General features: G+C 37.6%; 1 pseudogene across 1 annotated transcript in view; it reads left to right on the top strand.

Annotated features, from left to right (window-relative positions):
* LOC146893654 (cytochrome P450 2C26-like) overlaps window positions 1-16,168 on the top strand; it is a 29,607-nt pseudogene extending 13,439 nt beyond the window's left edge. Inside the window, exons 6-9 of the transcript XR_015738346.1 lie at window positions 2,489-2,629; window positions 3,729-3,916; window positions 7,988-8,129; window positions 15,676-16,168. The product of XR_015738346.1 is annotated as a cytochrome P450 2C26-like (transcript). The remainder of the gene's footprint in view (window positions 1-2,488; window positions 2,630-3,728; window positions 3,917-7,987; window positions 8,130-15,675) is intronic.
* The last annotated feature ends 3,456 nt before the right edge of the window (window positions 16,169-19,624 follow it).

The raw sequence follows: 19,624 nt of genomic DNA, 5'->3' as shown, positions 1-19,624 counted from the left end.
AATCTGTCTTTACTGTGTATCTGTAATCACTTGCTGACCAGAAGCGCTTTTTTATTTAATTCTAAGTGGGCATGGCGAGGACCAACTCCACAGCCCTGCCTGTGTGCTCTGGCCAGTCTAACATGACAGAGGCATGTTCATGGCCTCTGCAAGTCATGCTCACTGACCCAGCTTCAGGGAAACAGTGGATCTAAGTAACCATGAAGCAATTTGAAGCACTCTGCTCACAAACTCCATTTAAATGCTCTATAACAATACCTCCCCAAAAAGCCAGAGCCATTTTTGCTGCCAGCATGAACCAGGAAGGTGGCTCCTAAAAGAGCCGTGCAGTTTTTGCTACTAATGCTGAGTAGGGAAGCCTTTTCTTTTCCTTTTTTTGTGTTTTTTTTTTTTTGACAGGGTTTCTCTGTAGCTTTGGAGCCTGTCTTGGAATTAGTTCTTGTATACCAGGCTGGCCCCGAACTCATAGAGATCTGCCTGCCTCCACCTCCAGGAAGACTTTTCTTAAAAGAGCCCTGCCTATACTTACCATCAGAAAGCAGAGCAAATCTGAAAAAAAAAAATGTGGCTACCAAGAAACTATGCTTGGCTCCCGTTTATGTGAGTCCTGAAGTCCTGTTTTTTAAAGCTCTTTTAGGTCTTATGTGGATCCAAGTCCCAGATAGTGGGCACCATTTTGTAAACAGGGACTACACATTTATTTTTTGGTCACACACACCCGAATCATCACTCAGAAACTATATTAATAACAACACTGTTTAGCCTCTTTGCTCAGAATTCCAATTAACTAACTCTTACATCTTAATTAACCCATGTCTATTAATCTGTGTATAGCCATGAGGTTGTGATCTAGCAGTAAGATCCTGCTGTCCTCTCCTTAGGCAGCTACAATGAGTCTCCCTGACTCTGCCTACTCTCTTGCTCTGTATGTATCTTTTCCAGCCTGGAGAATTCTGCCCCGCCATAATCCAAAGCAACTTTATTCATTAACCAATAAAACCAACGAATATACAGAAGGACATCCCATATCACTACTGTGTGGGTATTAGGACAAATACTTTTAATACAGTTAAGAAATTTACTAGTTTGTTAAACTGCAAGTAGGGAGTTTTCTCTTAGAACAAGTATCTCACTAGAATAAGAGGTTAGGGTTGCATTAGTATGCATGTGTTCCCTGTTGAGCAATTCTTACACTCAACAAGTAATGTTTACTGACAAGATATAAGCAAAAATTGCATTGCTGTATATCCAAATGCACTTATGTATATATAAATATAATTTGTAGTTTTTAAAGTGTAATTCTTTAGAGTTAATTAAGGTAAATTTTGACACAAGCAATGTCAAGTTTATGATTAAAAAATCGCATGAAGTGGTAATACAAAGGGAAAGAGATGACTTTCTTTGTTTGGCAGGTTTCATTGAAGGAAAAGTAAATTACTTTAATATTGTTAGCAATGCAATATTAATAAACAGGAGACTATCTAGTAGTCATGAAAATGTTATCTATTTGCTAATTATAAAATAATGATTTATCTCTGAACTTGCCTCAGCATCTCAAGATGTATCTTGTTGACAATACTGTAGCACAACATCTTTACAGCTTGGTCAAATGCATTATTCATCCTTTCTGTTTTATTCCATATAGGCCATGAGTGGGTCATGTTCTATATTCATGACTTAGTATCTCATTTGTACATATGTCATTCACCCTTCCTTAATTCATAGATCATGTTGCTATTTGACTCCCTAATAGAATGGATCTAGGTCATCTTGACTGGGAACTTAATCTTGTTAACTGTGCTTCATCTCTTTTAAACAACTTGAACTCAATAATGAGTGTACAGCTATACTTAGTCCATAAAAATCCTTGAGAATATTTTTAAAGTTCTTGATAGAGCCTTCAGAAGATAGCCTTATGTCCCCATTTTTCCTATTTATTCTAATTCAAACTGTACTTTTAATTAAGGGAAAAACTAGTTATGAGTTCCTTAAATCAAGGGTCTACAAAAACTCAGGTACAAAGAGACTTGCAACCCTCATGTCACTATCATACAATAGACATGAAACATTAGAGTCTAGTGCCTGTCAAGGTTCTTTTTATGTTTAGCATATAGGCTTTCCTTTTACAAATGAGTCTTCTTATGTTCATATAAGAGGAAACATAAATTCTTCAAACACATGTGTTTTTAATAAGAGAAAATAGACAACAAATGAAAGCATATAAAACACACACATACAGAGAGAGAGGAGAGAGGGGGGTAAATAATCTTAGGAGTGCAATTTTGGCAAACAGGAAATATAAGTAAGAAAACTGAAGTTTAGACATCTATACCACAGTCTCTGAAATGCTATAATAATTTCAGCCACCGATATACCTTCCAGATTCTGTGCTATCAACAATCTATAATTGTACAATATTGTATATTCAATGATAGCTTAGATGTGGCAGGAGAAAATTTATTAGATAACGGTATCAAATCGTCTCTAGGAAAATCGCAATCCACAATCAATATATACACGTGAAAACCTGATAGGAATGTTGACTGATATGTTTGTTGGTGGGACAGAAACAATAAAGGCAAACTGAGATATGCTCTCCTGCTCCTACTGAAGCACCCACATGTCACAGGTGAGTTCACATGTGGTAAATCACAGCATTCTGGGAAGATGCTGAGAAGAGTCTGCCAGTAACCTGAGTGTTGTTATTATTCAAAATCTCAGTATTTAACTTGCAGTTTACTGGCTATGACGGGGAGCATAACTGGAAAAAAAATGAAGAAACCATAGCTGAAGAATATCCATCAACGATTGTCCTTTTTCTGAGCTCCCTGGCAGGAAGTCTGTTCTAGGCACCTAAAGCACATATGGAGCTATGGCTGAATATTGACTTCTTCCCCAATTTCAGGTTTTTAGAAAAGACAAATTCTTGTGGTCACTTTCTTCATTCTGATAAATTTAGTTATTGGTAGGGAGGAGAAAAGAGCACTCACCTCACAAAAGTTGGTAAATAATCCTAATATTAATGTTTTTTTCCTGTGAAATTTTGCATTCTATGAAGAATTCAACACTGTTTTGTTCTTTAGAAATATATTTCATTAATGCTGAAATTATGATTTCAAGTCAATATTTAGAATTTTATCAGAATACATAAAAGTTCTGTTGAGCAATATCTTTTTTCAACCATAAGAAAGATTTTCCTGTCTGGTGGTGCAGGGACCCACCTTTAAGTAATTGTAACTCACAAAAGGGAAAAGTACAAATTAAAGTGAAAAGACATGCATCAATCAAAATATGTATCAAAAATGAAACCTAACTCTGATATTTGTCATAGGAAATGATATTTATGTATCTGAAATTCTTTCCACAATGAGTATTCATATTGCTAAGCATGGTAATCTAGGTCTATTATAAAGAAGTGAAAGGATGCATGTGTACATATGTACTGACATGTGTGTGATGTGTCTGTGTTTATTTCTAATAGATGCATTTATAACTAGGATGTGGGTTTAATTGACGTTTTCTTTTTGTATACCAATAACTCAATATTATGTATTCTTGAGTATATACAAAACAGTTGTTAAAATACAAATATATTTCCAAGTAGTGTTTGGTGTTGAACCTGCCCACTGATGGTTAATAAGATAACTGGAGTAAAACTATGCAAACAAAGACCCACACATACCCTGCTACTTTTCCCTATTTCTACATTTGTCATTGCTCCTAACCAGCTAAAGTCCAGGAAGAGATTGACCGTGTGATTGGCAGACAGCGCAGCCCCTGCATGCAGGACAGGAAGCAAATGCCCTACACAGATGCCATGATTCATGAGGTTCAGAGATTCATGGTTATCTCCCCCAATGGCCTACCCCATGAAGTGACCTGTGATACTAAATTCAGGAACTACCTCATCCCCAAGGTAAACTTGTTTCTTCTCTACTCTACTTCTGTGCGAGTAATGCGCCCAGGTTCATATTATGGTTCCAGTTCTCTGTGTAACACTGTTTTTTGGGGTTTCTTACGCTGCTTCATAATCAGGAAGGCAGTCCTACAGCAGTCAATAACACAGTAGTAGTAATTCACTTTTGCTCAGCCTTCCACATTTTGCTTGGAAGAATACTGGTACTTTATATTTCCAGGTGTAGTTTCAATTTTCTATCAAATTCATCTAAGGACATTTTGTGATTTTTATCATAGAGAAAAAAATTACTAAATACTTTGAAGGAGGTTATATCCTGCATTAGTCAAGTTATTAAAAAAGGATATATCATAATTTACCTATGCTTTGTTTTTTTCTCCATAATGATTTGTTCTCATTGATGTAGTTTGGAAATATTTTCTTTGAGTTTCAATGAATAATTAATATTCTTGATATTGCATTTTAGATAAGGTTGATAGAAACAATTGATTTAATCATTATATTGATCTTAATTTACTTAAATTTATATATTTTATTAGCTGCAGCAAATGTTTTATCTGAGAATGTATATAGAATTTAAATTATACTTAATTTTTTTACATAATATTTTATGTATATTTATATTTTTAATCCTTTTTTCTTCGCTATTGCCCATATAATTTGTTGAAGTAATTGATGAACTTCAGATGGCATGAAATTAAACTGGATTTTAATTTCTAACCTCACTTAAATATAATGTTTTTAAAATTTTATCAGTACACTTAGAATGTGTGAGCAATCAGAGACTAGAAGGAATTAGGGAAACTCAAAATGTAAATTATGCTTTCAACCCACGATTCATTTAGAGCGCAGATGAAGTTAATATAAATATGTGATAAAGTTGAGTGAGTGAATAGGTATGACTGATCTAAGGGCTCATAAATTTCCTTTCTGATCAATGTAACTGCAATATCCACCTGTCAAATCAATGTTGTTGGATAATTGAGGAAGTATTTTTATCTAATTAAGTTGTGGCAAAAGGATCTTCCTGAGATATGAATTGTGGTTTTTAGTACTGAGGTTTAGCATAGTATAACAATACTTTACTTATAATTTTTACATAACTAACAGGTAAATAGACTGAAAATGGGACAGAAATGGCTAACTACCAAAACAAGTGGATCAAAGACTTCAAGAGAAAACCAGACACACTAAACCTGATACAAGAGAAATTAAGTAATAGCCTTGAACATATTGGCACAAGAGACAATTTCCTAAACAAAACACAATAGCACAGACACCAAGATGAATAATTAATAAATGGGACCTTATGAAACTGAAAAACTTCTGTAAAACAAAGGGCACCCTCAATAGGAGAAAACAGAAGCTTACAGAATGGAAAAAGATTTTCACCAATTTCAAATCTGATAAGCTAAAATCCAATATATATAAAGAATTTAAAAAGCGAGAAATCAAAACCTAGTGTCATTGTCCTTGGCTTCTCCGTCAGTCTTCATTGCCAGCCACATTCAGAATGTCCAGTTTGATCACATGCTCCATCACTGTTTGATTCTACTGCATGAACTGACTTTGTGGGAGCCTGGTTTGTTTGGATGCTCACCTTTATAGACTTGGATGGAGGGGGGAGAACCTTGGACTTCCCACAGGGCAGGGAACCCTGACTGCTCTTAGGACTAGAGAGGGAGGGGAAGGTGGGGAAGGGAAGGGAAAAAGGAGGCAGGGAGGAAGTGGAAATTTTTAATAACTAAATAATTAAATAAGAAAAAAGCAAGAAATCAGCAAAAATCACCCACTTAAAAATAGGGTACATATGTAAACATATAATTCTCAATAGAGGAATCACAAGTGACTGAGCAAACTTTAAATTTCCAGGATCCTTCACCATCATGGAAATATAAACCATAAGTATTTTGAGATTCCATCTATACCTGTTAGAATGTCTGATCAATAGCACAAATGACAGCTCATGTTGGCAAGAATGTGGAGCAAGCTGGATGCTCCAACATTGCTGGTGGGAGTACAAACTTTTAAATCCTCTATAGAAATTAATATCCATGTTGCTGTGAATATTGTTAATCAATCTACCTCAAGAAACAAATTTGCCTCTGATGGGCATATACTCAAAAAGATGATCCACCCTACCAAAACCACACTTGTACAACTATGTTCATAGAAGTTGTGTTTATAAGATCCATGAACAGGAAAAAATAAAGATTGCCCCTAAAAATTGTCTCTAAATATTATATCATGAAATTTGCAAGCAAATAGATGCAACGAGAAAAAAAAATCATTCCAAGTAAGGTAACCCAGGCTCAGAAAAGACAAACATGATATCTACACACTTATAAATTGATATTAATTAATGGATAACTGTTAATACACAGATCCAGAGAAGCAAAGTCAAGGGAAATACATGGATCAGCCTGGGAAGAGAGGTAGATTTGGTGGGTACAGAACACCATTGGGAATAGGAAAAGGACGGATCATGTACATGAGGGTGATGGAAGGAGAGTATATGGGGCAAGATGGCTGAAATTTGCCAGCTTTGGGGGTTCATTGTGGAAACCTAGTACAGGGGAAAATCCCTAGAATCTATAAGTATATTCTTAGGACCCCTAATAATAGGGGCTAAGGAGCCTAAACCATTCATCTTCTGTTAGCAGTCAGAGCTTCCAGTGAGGGACTAGAATACTAGCTGGGCCACAAAACCTTTGACCAACAATTTGTCCTACCTACAAGATGTTATGGGGTAATGATAACTCTGAACTTGTGGGAGTGGCCAACCAATGACTTGTCTAATTGAGGCCCATGTCAGGAGAGGAGACCCAAGTCAAATGCTGCCTGGATGGATGCACAGGAAACAAGAGTTAAATGACCCAGAGACCTAGGGTAGAATGAAAGAGAATTGACAAAAAAATAAAAAATAAGAGATGATTTTTAATGATATTCTGCTACATAGATAGATCAGTTGTCAGAGAGGCTACTTCTAGCAGTTAATGTGAACAGATGCAGACGGACAGTGAAACATGAGGCAGAGTTTTGTAAATCTTGTGGAAGAGGAGGAGGGAGGATGGTAGGATTCAGAGGAGTCATGGAAGCAAGGAGAACACAGCCCACAGAATTAGCTCAGGAGGGCTGATAGGGGCACACAGAGACTGAAGCAGCCATCATGGTGCCTACATGGGCCTGCAATATATTCTATGAAAGTATAGATTGGTTGTTTATCTTGGGTTTCTAGTGGAGCTCCAAACACTGGCAGTGCAGTTATCTTTGGCACATTTTCTTGTTTGTGGTACACTTTTCCTCCTATTATGTTTCATCTTCCTGCTTTGATATGGGGATTTTTGCATAGCAGTATTGCATCTTGTTATCCCTTGCTCAGTTGACATTTCTGTGAGGCCTGCCTTTTCTGAAGGGAAACAGAGCAGCAGTGGATCTGAAAAAGAGAGTAGACTGTGGGACTAAGGGGATTGGAAGGAGATGAGGATGCAGAATATGAAAGAAGAATAAATTTAAAAAGAAAATTATATTGCTTCCTTTCGTGTTCCATTAGTTCTGTTCCCTTGGAAAACAGCATCCATTCTGCTTGTATATGTGTGTTTATACAATAGACAATACATGTGAGAAGAGACCATTTCTTTGTTCACCTGTAGGAATGCATCTATATCTGAATTCTGTCCATGAGAAAAACCAGTTGATGTTTGTGTGTCTAGACTTTGTGTTCCATCATGAATGAGTTCCTGTATTATTACATACAGTACAGCTCTCCACATGATATCATGACCCATGTGACTTATATAAAGCAACTGATAAACTAGAGAAACAGGTGTTGAAACACCCATGGCCAAGTGTGCAGGGAAAGGGAACAGACTCAGAAGGATTACTATCAAAACCTAAGTGCTGACTTCAAATTCAGTAGGGTCACATTAGCCATATCACTGTGGCTTGTCTCAGACTCCACCCTGTTCCCTTCATATTCTGTCTGTCGAAATGTCCCCGATCTTCTTTGTACCTACTTTATGGAGCCATGATATCTTTGTAACTTGGTGTCTTTGTGTGAGTTGTTTGCAGGGAACGACCATAATAACATCACTATCATCAGTGTTGTATGACAGTAACGAATTCCCCAATCCAGAGACGTTTGATCCTGCTCATTTTCTGGATGCAAAAGGAAACTTTAAGAAAAGTGACTACTTTATGCCTTTCTCAACAGGTAATATAATCTCATTTTCATGACTTTGGTGACATGAGGAGCTGTAAAAAAAATTTACAGTGACACCTAAGGGACTCATAGACTTTCATTTTGTGCGTGATTAGTACCTATGCATTGTCCTTGACACTTCTTCCCTGCTGTAATTAAATTTTGAGGTTACACTTATTTCACACATTTCACTAAAGTAAAGAATGCTAGTGGTTATATAATTTCTAGTCTTCCATTATATGTACATCTCAGGGATGCAAAAGACAACATCATAGAGAATAAACGTCACTTGGCCTTTGAACAATCATCATTAAGATAAAGACTCTACCATAATTTGACTTTATTTCTTTGTTGTTTCACACTTCTCTAGGCTCAGTTATACAGAAACACATCCGAAAAATACAGAAAATTTCCAGTGGCATGAAGCCCACTCAGGGAAGCATATGAAAAAGAGGTTAATGTGCTTGGACTTGTGGTTAGAGAGAATCACCCATTCCTGACCAAGACAGTTGCTAGGGAGAAATCTGCACAATTTTTCTCTATATACTTCAAATATAAACACAAATGTGAATCAATAATTTAATTTATGGCTTTCTATCTGGCACAAAGAACATAAAAGAAAGACAAAACAAAAAATGAATGTCATTTTTAAATCTCATTCTTATTGTTTGAGTTTAATATATGTATACAATGACTCCTCATCAAAACCACAACTATATTTCAACCTAATTGTCAAACTTTTTCAATTCTCTCACTGTACCATTCTCTCTTACAACTTCATACACTTTCTTAAAGCACCAAGTGCACTATGACTTGCTGGTGTGCTTCAAATTTAGTGACATGCTCTGAAGCATGAATAACCTACTGGTGGCCAAATTCATGATTGAAAACTGAATCTACTCTTTGAGTAGCCTCTAGCTACCCATATCTCTTCATTAGAGGGGAGACTTTTTGCATATTCCCGGTCCTGGCTGGAATTTTGGCTAATGTTAGCCATTTTTGCAAAAGTGATAAAGGGCTGGATAGATGAATCAGCAATTAAGAAAACTTGCTTCTTTTCCCATAAACTTGAACCAAATGCCCAATGCTGATCTTGAGCAGCTCAGAACAACCTGTATTCCCTGCTCCAGGAGACCTGGAGCCATCCCCTGAACTTCCTAAACAAGTAACTTGGACATATTCATTCATTCACACATTCAAACACTATTCTCATGTTTAATTGTTTAAAAGAAAATAGTGAATCACATATATATGATATTTCCTAGGTCTAAATGTAAGAAACATAAAAGTCACCATGAAGTCATGGAATCCTTGTAGTTGTGGCAGGAGACCCTATTGGTAGCTTAGGGGTCCCTGCTGCTCTGTCAATCAAGATGCTGGTCACAGATATTGCATCTAAATAGCTACAGAGCCAGTTCATATGTGGTGTTTGACATGGATATTCTTTCATGGATCAAGTAATTTTGACAACAAACTCATAACATGATTCCTTCAACCTCTTTCTTTTGGTGTCAATATCATGTTGATTTTTATTGCTATAGCTCTGTAGAATAATTTGAAATCAGAGATAGTGATACTAGTAGTCATTCTTTTATCATCCAGTATACTTTTAATTATCCTGGCTCTTTTGTGTTTTTAAGCTGAAAATTCTCCTCTCAATTTTCATGAACAATTATGTTGGAATTTTTACACAGATGGCATTGAATCATGAGTTGTTTTGATATAGTGGCCATTTCACTATATTAATCCTGCTGATCCATGAGCACAGGAGTGCTTTCCATCTTCTGATATCTTCGTCTATTTCTTCAAAGTCTTGAAGTTTTTATCTTAAAAAATCTTTCACTTTTTTGTTAGAAATACACTAAGATATGTTTGTTTATTTGGGTTTTTTGTTTGGTTAGTTTGAGGGTTTTTTTGCTATTCTTGTTCTCGTTGTTTTAGAATGTTGTAAAAAGCATTTTTCCTTTGATTTCTCTCTAAGTACAGTTCCCAACTGTACATAGAAAACCTGCTAATTTTTGTGTGTTAATTTTGTATTCTGACACTTAGTGAAAGAGTGTTTCAGCTGTTGATGGTCCTGGTGTAGTTTTTTAGTGTTTTATAGATATAATCATATCATCCACAAATAAGGATTATTTTTTATTCTTCCTTTCCTATTTTCATTACCTTGATTTCTTTCAGTTGTCTTAGAACCATAGCTAATACTTCGAATACTATATTAAAAAGATATGGAGAAAATGGACATTTCTATCTTGTTCCTGATTTTTTTTTAATATTTTTTATTTTATTCTTTTTTATTTATAAAAGTTTATCAATTTATAAAAGTTTCCATTTCTGCCCCTCCAACACCCCCCAACCCCCCCACTCCCTCTCATCCTCACCCTCCATCCCCAAGAGCAGTCAGGGTTTCCTGCCCTATGGGAAGCCCAAGCTCCTCCCCCCTCCCTCCAGGTCCAGGAAGGTGAGCATCCAAACAGACTGGATCCCAAAAATCCAGTATATGCAGAGGAAACGAGTCCCAATGTCATTGTCAATGGCTTTTCAGAAAGACCCCGTGCCAGCCACACTCAGAGAATCCGGCCACATTCAAAGAATCTGGCCGGATCACATGCTCGTTCAGTCCCAGTCCAACTGGCCCTGGTGAAATCCAATTAGATCAGTCCCCTTGTATCAGTGGGCGAACGCACTCCTCGCGGTCCTGCCTTTCTTGTTCATGTTCTCCCTCCTTCCACTCCTCATCTAGACCCTGGGGGCTCAGTCCAGTGCTCCAATGTGGGTCTCTGTCTCAATCTCCATCCATCAACGGGTGAAGGTTCCCTCTGGTCTTGCCTTCCTTGCTCACGTTCTCTTCTGCTTCTTTCCTTCTGCTTCTCGTTCAGACCTAGGGAATTAAGTCCAGTGCTCCAACGTGGGTCTCTGTCTCAGTCTCCATCCATCGCCAGATGAAGATTCCATGGTGACATGCAAACCACTCATCAGCATGGTTATGGGCCACGGCCGGCTCAGGCACCCTCTCCCCTGTCCAGAGAACAATCCGGGGATCTCTCCTTGGACCTGGGATCCCCTTTATAATCAAGTCTCTTGTAAACACTAAAACGACTCCTTTAGTTGAGATATATACTTCCCTGATCCCATATCCATCCTTCCTCCCTCCCCCCATCCCAGTCCACCTAGCTTTCCCCATTCCTCCCCTACTCCCTTCTCTCTAACCCTCTCCCCTTCCAACAACCCTCCCACCCCCCCATACACCCGAAGTAGCCTGGCACTCTTGGCTACTTCCAATCTCCAGGAGGATAACTACATGATTTTCTTCAGGTTCACCTTCTTATTTAGCTTCTCTAGGATCACGAATAATAGACTCAAAGACATTATTATGGCTAGAATCCACTTAGACACTTAAGGTCATGCTCAACATCCTTAGTGATCAGGGAAATGCAAATCAAAACAACTATGAGACACCATTTTACACCGGTCAGATTAGCTAAAGTCAAAAACACCAATGATAGCCTATGCTGGAGAGGATGTGGAGAAAGGGGAACTCTCATCTATTGTTGGTGGGAATGCAAACTTGCGCAGCCACTGTGGAAATCAGTGTGGCGGTTTCTCAGGAAACTGGGAGTCAACCTCCCTCAAGACCCAGCAATTCCACTCTTGGGAATATACCCAAGAGATGCCCTATCATACCACAAAAGCATTTGTTCAACTATGTTCATAGCAGCACTATTTGTAATAGCCAGAACCTGGAAACAACCTAGGTGCCCCTCAATAGAAGAATGGTTTAAAAAAGGTATGGAACATATATACATTAGAGTTTTACACAGCGGTAAAAAACAATGACATCTTGGATTTTGCATGCAAATGGATGGACATAGAAAACGCTTTACTGAGTGAAGTAACCCAGAACCAAAAAGAGGAATATGGTTGTTCCTGATTTTAGTAGAAATGGTTTGGGATTTTCTGTTTAGGTTGACTTTGTCTATGGGCTAACTCTTAGTCACCTTTATTATATAGACCTCTGTAACATGAAGAGGCCTGCTTGTTGGGGGTTTCTGTCCTGCCTGGTTCCCACAGCTGTTTAGCCCCAAAGAAAATCACCCAGAGATCTCCATAAGTTATAAAACTGATTGGCCCATTAGCTCAGGCCACTTATTAGCTCTTGTAGCTTATATTAACCCATTATTCTTATCTACATTAGCCACGTGACTCGGTATCTTTCTCAGCGGGGCAGCTCACATCTTGCCTCTTCTGTGGTCTTGGCAGAACTGGGAGGAATCAGCTTTCTCCTTCCCAGAATTCTCCTGTTCTCATTGCATCATCTCTACTTCCTGTCTGGTTTTCCTGCCTATACTTCCTGCCTGGCCAATTAGCATTTATTTAAAACATGATTGACAGAATACAGACAATTCTCACATACCAGACCTCAGTTCCTAATATCTCTAGTCTCTTTTAGGACATTTCATAGGAAGGAATATTGTGTTTAGGAAAAGGCCTTTACTAATGAAACGATTATTATGTTATTATATTTTACTTTGTTTATATGGTGAATCAAATTATTTATATATGTATATTGAACCATTCCTTTATCTCTGAAATGAAGTCTATTTTAACATTGTACATAATCTTTTGAAAGTGGTCCTATATTTGGTTTGCCAGTATTTTATTGAGAATTTTTACATGATATTCATAAGGTAAATTGAGAAATAATTCTGTAATACTTTCTCTATATCACCCTCCTTCCTCATTTTGATTTAGTTTGTTTATTTTTGTTTTTGAGACAGGGTTTCTCTGTATAAAAGCATTGGTTGTCCTAGAACTTGCTCTGTAGACCAGACTGGCCTTGAATATGTAGAAATACTGCTGCCTTTGCCTACCTAGTGCTGAGAAAAAGCCCTCACCACACCTATCTGCCTGGAATTCCCTTTTTAAGTTAGGTCTTCATGGGTTTCCACTTCAGGGTAATTGTGACCTCATAAAAATACTTAGGCAATGTTTCTTTTGTTTCTATTTTGCTGAATAGTTTGGAGTCAATTATACTTACTATTCTTTGAAACTGGTAAATTTTTTCACTGAGTCCATCTGTCCCTGGGTTTGTTTTGGTTGAAAGCATTTAATTACTACTTCTTTTCCACTGTGAGTCATAAGTTTCTTTAAATTTCTTACCTTAAACAGGATTTAACTTTCGTAAGTTGTATGTACCAAAAATTTATATCTGTCTTTCTGGTTTTCCAATTTAGTTGGGTACATATTTTTGTACTGTGCCCTTATTGTTGTCTGGCTTTCCTCAGTGTCTTTTCTCTTATACCATTTTCAAATCTACTTTTAGTAAATTAGGTTGTTTCTCTTCAACTTTTCACATATTTGTTAAGGGTTTACCAACTGTATTGCTTTTCTCAAAGAGTAAACTCTAACTTCCATTGATTCTTTGTATTGTCTTGTTGTTTTTGTTTATATTTATTGATTTTAGCTTTTGGTTTGAATATTTCTTGCCATCTTAAACTTCTGGGTATTTTTTTTTCATTTTCTTCTAGAGCTTTCAGGTGTGCCATTTAGTAATATGAGCTCTCTTTGTCTCTCTGTTCCTCTTTCTCTTTCACAACCTTTTGTTCCCTCCCTTGCTTTTGTTTTGTTAGACAATTTTTAGGTCTATGACCTTGCCTCTTAGGAAGAACTTCATTGTGTGCCATAGTTTTCAGTGTTCACTTTTATTTAACTTAAAAAACTTTTGATTTCTCTTTTGACAAATTTTTCATTCAGTAGTGTTGTGTTCATTTTCCTTGAATTTGTAAACCTTCTATAGTTTCTGTTGATAGTGGCATCTGTCTTTAGTCCATAGCAATCAGATAGTTTGCAAGGTCTTGTTTTAATTTTCTTACTTCTGTTGAGAAACACCTTGTGTCCAAGTATGTATTCAGTTTTAGAGAACGTTTCATGAACTGCTCAGAATAAGGTAGATCAGCTCTGACTTAAGTGAAATGGTCAATAAATATCTGCTAGGCTAATTTGATTTATATTGCTATATAATTATATAACTCAAGCATTTCTCTGATTTTTTAGGGGATAACTTGTCTTTAACAATGTATTTCTTAAGATCATATGTTATCTGGTAAAATATATATATATACTCCAATGCCAGCATCCTGCCTCAAGTTCAGGGCCACCTAATGACTACCTAATGATTGCACACAATTGGCACCAAATAACACGAGCCATCTTTATTTATACATTAACAGAGCTTGTTCTACCAGGATTCCACGAATAGTTTTATTATTGGTTTCTATTATTGGCTTCTAAGAATTACATCATAGTCATCATCAAAACCTCCTTTATCCCCTATCTGCTTCCCCAAACACATTTTCCCATCCCTTACACAACCTCGGTCTAGGCATAGAATTTGGCAATTTTGCAAGTTTAACTAACTATCTAGCCAGCATCTTGTTCTTGCAGTGCATATGTAAGATGGCAGCTACTTGCTGTTTAAAAGTTAAAAGGTTGTAGACATGGGTACATTGCACTAAGGACAACAATATTTGAACCTGAGAAATTCTTTGGTGTCTGTAGGAAATGCTTTTATATATTTTCTTGGCCTTCAAGATGGTGCTATTCCTCTAATTCTCTCTATAAAAGACAAACTTTGTCAACACACTCTTCTCCCATTCCATTGTACCTTTCTCCTTCCACCAACATATGATCCTGTGTGTGGTAAAAATTGATACAGCCATCCCAGATTTTTCATGGCATTTTTTCCTCTTTAGTATTGCATATTCTACCATAAATGCTTGGTATCGAGGGAACTTATTCTCAACTGTTGCTACTGTGTCTTTCCTTGATGCTTTTCCCCTTTTCTGTGTATTGATTACCTCAATATCCTTCCCAGAACTGTGAGGTATGGTTAATGTTCCAGGTGTTGTTTCCTCACATGAACTAATTGTTTCCTGCCACTACCATTTTGAGTCTCTTTCTCCACACTGTATTGCTATCTACCTTTTCCTGAGAACAATTAAGAAAGCATTTCAAATTAATTTTAAATGCCTCTACTAAATCAGAAAAGTTTCCAAATACTTCCAGATAAGAAATTGGAGAAGCAAATAGCCCCCTGCTGAATCTTAGGGGAAACCATTTGAGAAAGAATGGAGTTTCCAGGGAACATTAGAGCTGTTGCATGTGTGACTGCCAAAGTGAAACTAAAAATCACCAAAAGATTCACCAATAGAATGAAAGAGAGAAGTGCGCGCAAGCCTAGCAAATATGTCACTATCCTCCTATGTGCCCAGATCCACTGTTTTCTGACAAGTGACATACTGTCTCCACTGTAATTCCCTTGCAGAGACCCATAGGACATCCTTTCATATACTGATCTGAGACTGGATTACATAGTTCCTGACTCCCCACCTTTATTTATTTGCTTAAGCAATTGTCCTCTAACACACTCATACAACTAACCACCCATTCAATAACTCAGCATTTACCTTATTATCTTATGCTAGTTACAAACATACTGCATCCCACACTCACTCACATACGAGGCATAGTTACCTTTTTTGACTTTTTCCCCCCACAGGAAAACGAATGTGTTTAGGAGAAGGTCTGACACAAATGGAGCTGTTTCTATTTCTGACCACCATTTTACAGAACTTCAAGCTGAAATCTCTGGATCACCCGAATGATATCAATGATACCCTACTGGTCAACGAATTCATTGTATTACCTCCCCCTTTCCAGCTCTGCTTCATTCCTGTCTAATGAAGATTAGATGTGTGGTTCCTGCTCTGTTCTTCTCTGAAATCACTCCCAAAGCTTATATATAACACTTTCCCAGAAAGCGTACAGTGTCCTTCCACATTCTCACAGCTTCTGTTCTCTAATTTCCCATGGACATCATCAATTCTCCATTTTACAGTCTCTGAAGTCATCACCAAAGATATTTGCCATTTCATATTCTACGTAGCACTGTTACTATCCCTTGTACTCACATGTAGCTAAAGATGTAGTTAACATGGCTTCCAAATAAAATGAATAGTGTCCAACTATATAATAATTCACAGTTGTATTTGTGTCTTCTGTATATCCTTGACAATAACATATTAAATTTTTATTTCTGATTTCAACAGACTTTCCATCAATTTTCATAAGAAATGAAAGAAAAAAAGAGTTCCCAAAGGTCATGCTGGACTATATAACAAGACATTTTCTGAATGTAAAGTAGGAACAGTGTTGAGATGGCTCAGACAGCAATGTTCTTGCCATACAGGGCTTAAGTAAATAAGTCTATATTCAAAACACAGCTTAAAGGTCAGACCTAATGATAATTACTATTTATACCACAGTGGGAGACTGAGCCAATATCATCTCTGGATCTAGCCAACTTGCCCAGTATAACTGCGAATCTCTGAGTCCCACTTGGTAGGGAGCTTCAAAGGAACAACACCAAAGACTGAATGCAGACCTCCACATGATCATGCTGGTGCACACACTTACACACACAACACACAAAGAGGCAAATACTCACTATTGTACAAGCACTTTGTTACCATTCACACACACAGGCCTATACTCTTACCCAGAACACACATATGCAAAAGAAGCTATTGAAGAGGATGGTGTGAGAACACTCTTTGCCTGGGGATCCCTTATAGTTACTGGAAGCACTTGCATTGTAAAGAGATAAGCAGTGAACAGTAGCAGCAGCAAGCTGTAGAAAAATAGGTGGAATATACAGGGAGAGTAAGGTCATTTCCTGCTTTGCTCTTATACAAATGTAAACATTTTAAATATGCTTTTGACTTGTTTCTTTTTTATTATTATTTTTAAATTTATTTATTTATTTAAAATTTCCACCTCCTCCCATCCTCCCATTTCCCTCCCCCGCCCTGCACGCCCCCTCCCTTTCACTCTCCAGTCCTAAGAGAAGTCAGGGCGCTCTGCCTTATGGGATGTCCAAGGCTCGCCCCCTCCATCCTAGGAAGGTGTGTATCCAAACAGACGAGGTTCCCAAAAAGCCAGTACATGCAGTAGAATCAAAATCCAGTGTCATTATCATTGGCTTCTCAGTCCGCCCTCATTGTCAGCCACATTCAGAGAGTCCGATTTGATCATATGCTCGTTCAGACCCAGTTCAATTGGCCTTGGTGAGCTCCCACTAGATCAGTTCCACAGTCTCCGTGGGTCGACACACCCCTCGCGGTTCTGCCTTCCTTTCTCATATTCTCCCTTCTTCTGCTCTTCATCTGGGCTTTGGAAGCTCAGTCCAGTGCTCCAATGTGGGTCTCTGTCTCTATCTCCATCCCTTGCCAGATGAAGGTTCTATGGTGATATGCAAGATATTCATCAGTGTGTCTATGGGAGAAAGCCAGTTCAGGCATCCTCTCCTCTGCTGCCCACGGACCTAGTTGGAGAAATCCCCTTGGACACCTGGGAACCTCTCTAGAGCCAAGACTCTAGCCAACCCTAAAATGGCTCCCTTAGTTAAGATATCTTCTTCCCTGCTCCCATATCCATCCTTCCTCCATCTCAATTATCCCACTCCCCCAAGCTCTCCCCAATCCCCCTTTCTGCCTTCTCTCTCCTCATCTCCCCTTCCCCCTAACCCACCCCAATCCCCCTGCTCCCAGCTTTTGCCCGACGATCTTGTCTACTTCCAATATCCAGGAGGATAACTATATATATGTATTTCTTTGGGTTCACCTTCTTATTTAGCTTCTCCAGGATCACAAACTATAGACTCAATGTCCTTTGTTTATGGCTAGAATTTACTTATGAGTGAGCACATACCATATCCCTCCTTTTGGGTCTGTGTTATCTCACTCAGTAAAGTGTTTTCTGTTTCCATCCATTTGCATGCAAAATTAAAGATGCCATTTTTTTTTACCGCTGAGTAAAACTATAAAGTGTATATGTGCCACACCTTCTTTATCCATTCTTCTATTGAGGGACACCTAGGTTGTTTCCAGGTTCTGGCTATTATAAATAATGCTGCTATGAACATAGTTGAACAAATGCTTTTTTAGTATGATTGGCATCTCTTGGGAATATTCCCAAGAGGGGAATTGCTGAATCCTGAGGTAGGTTGACTCCCAGTTTCCTGAGAAACCACCACACTGATTTCCAAAGTGGTTCCTCAAGTTTACATTCCAATCAACAATGGAATTACTCCACAACCTCTCCAGCATAAGCTATCATTGGTGTTTTTGATTTTAGTCATTCTGACAGGTGTAAGATGATATCTCAAAGTTGTTTTGATTTGCATTTCCCTGATCACTAAGGAGGTTGAGCATTGACTTGTTTCTTCATGCTTGATCTTGGGTATATAATTCAATTGCTTACCATATCTCTAAGCTCTTTTCTTCTCTCCAGCAAGAATAAGTTACAGGAAACATCAGTTTTCTTTTATGTCAGTTGATATATTCTCTTCCCACGGCATTGGAAGTTATTGAATGAGAATAACTACCAAAAACCAGAGAGAACCAACTCCTAGACTGTCCAGGGTATGAATGAAATCCACTAAGACTTTCTATCTGAGTGTTTGGCTGTGGGGGAAGATACTCATACATTCTCTTGATATATGATCAATCTTTTCTTTACTCTCTCATGTTGAATTCTTCAGTTCTTCTTTTTTCTTCACAGCCATATTTACTCAACAGACTCTTTCAGGTAATCCAGGAGCAACATTTGAATGATTCATTCCAATTCTTAAGTAAATGATAAAAATAGAGTCATCCCAAAACTCACATGAAATAAATATAAATAACTTGTCACATAGCAAGGAAGGAACTTTTTTCTCAGTCAACTCCCTAATTGGCAAACTGTACCTTACAGATGCAAGGAAAGAAGCAGTCATTTTGCTCTCTATCTAGAGAGGTCGTCTTATAAAGCATGAAGCTACAGACTCTTTAATATCATTTGTTTCTGTCTATTACTTCACAGGATGTTTTCATCCTCAGAGTGATTCCTCCTGGTGGGCTGACAACTTAAATATCAATTTCCATCTGCTGATATTCTGTTACATCTCATGGCAAATGATTTCACATAAGCTTTCCTATCAACTCCAAGAAAGTCACTTTGTTCCTCCTTAGCCACTATAGTAGTGGTGAATGCAGACATACAACTACATACACATCAGTGTCAGTGCAGAAGCAAATGATCATGCAACCTATGCAATCTATGCACAGATAAAAATGTTTTAAAATAAGGGTTTCTATAAAACTGGATCAAAATGCTTATATTTTGTTCAATTAGATTTTTCTATTAAAAGGTATGCTACTAAATATTTTAAGATACTTAAAACAACACAGAACAATCTTTTATGTATTTTAATTTTAAGACAATGTATTATAAATTGGGACAGGAGAGACAAGTAAGGGTATAAAGAGGGTTACTGTTCTTGAAGAGGGCTGCAGCATGGTTTTCAGCACCCATATATGGTGGCTCACAACTTCCTAAACTACAGTGACAGACTTCCAACAATTTTCTAGAACTTATTCAGATACCTGCCCAGAAGTGTATATAGAAAC

Source organism: Myodes glareolus, chromosome 7 (genome assembly GCF_982192425.1).
Source record: "Myodes glareolus chromosome 7, mMyoGla1.1, whole genome shotgun sequence".
NCBI lineage: Eukaryota > Metazoa > Chordata > Mammalia > Rodentia > Cricetidae > Myodes > Myodes glareolus.
The sequence above is the reverse complement of the archived record's forward strand: the minus strand, read 5'-3'. Positions and strand labels throughout refer to the sequence as shown.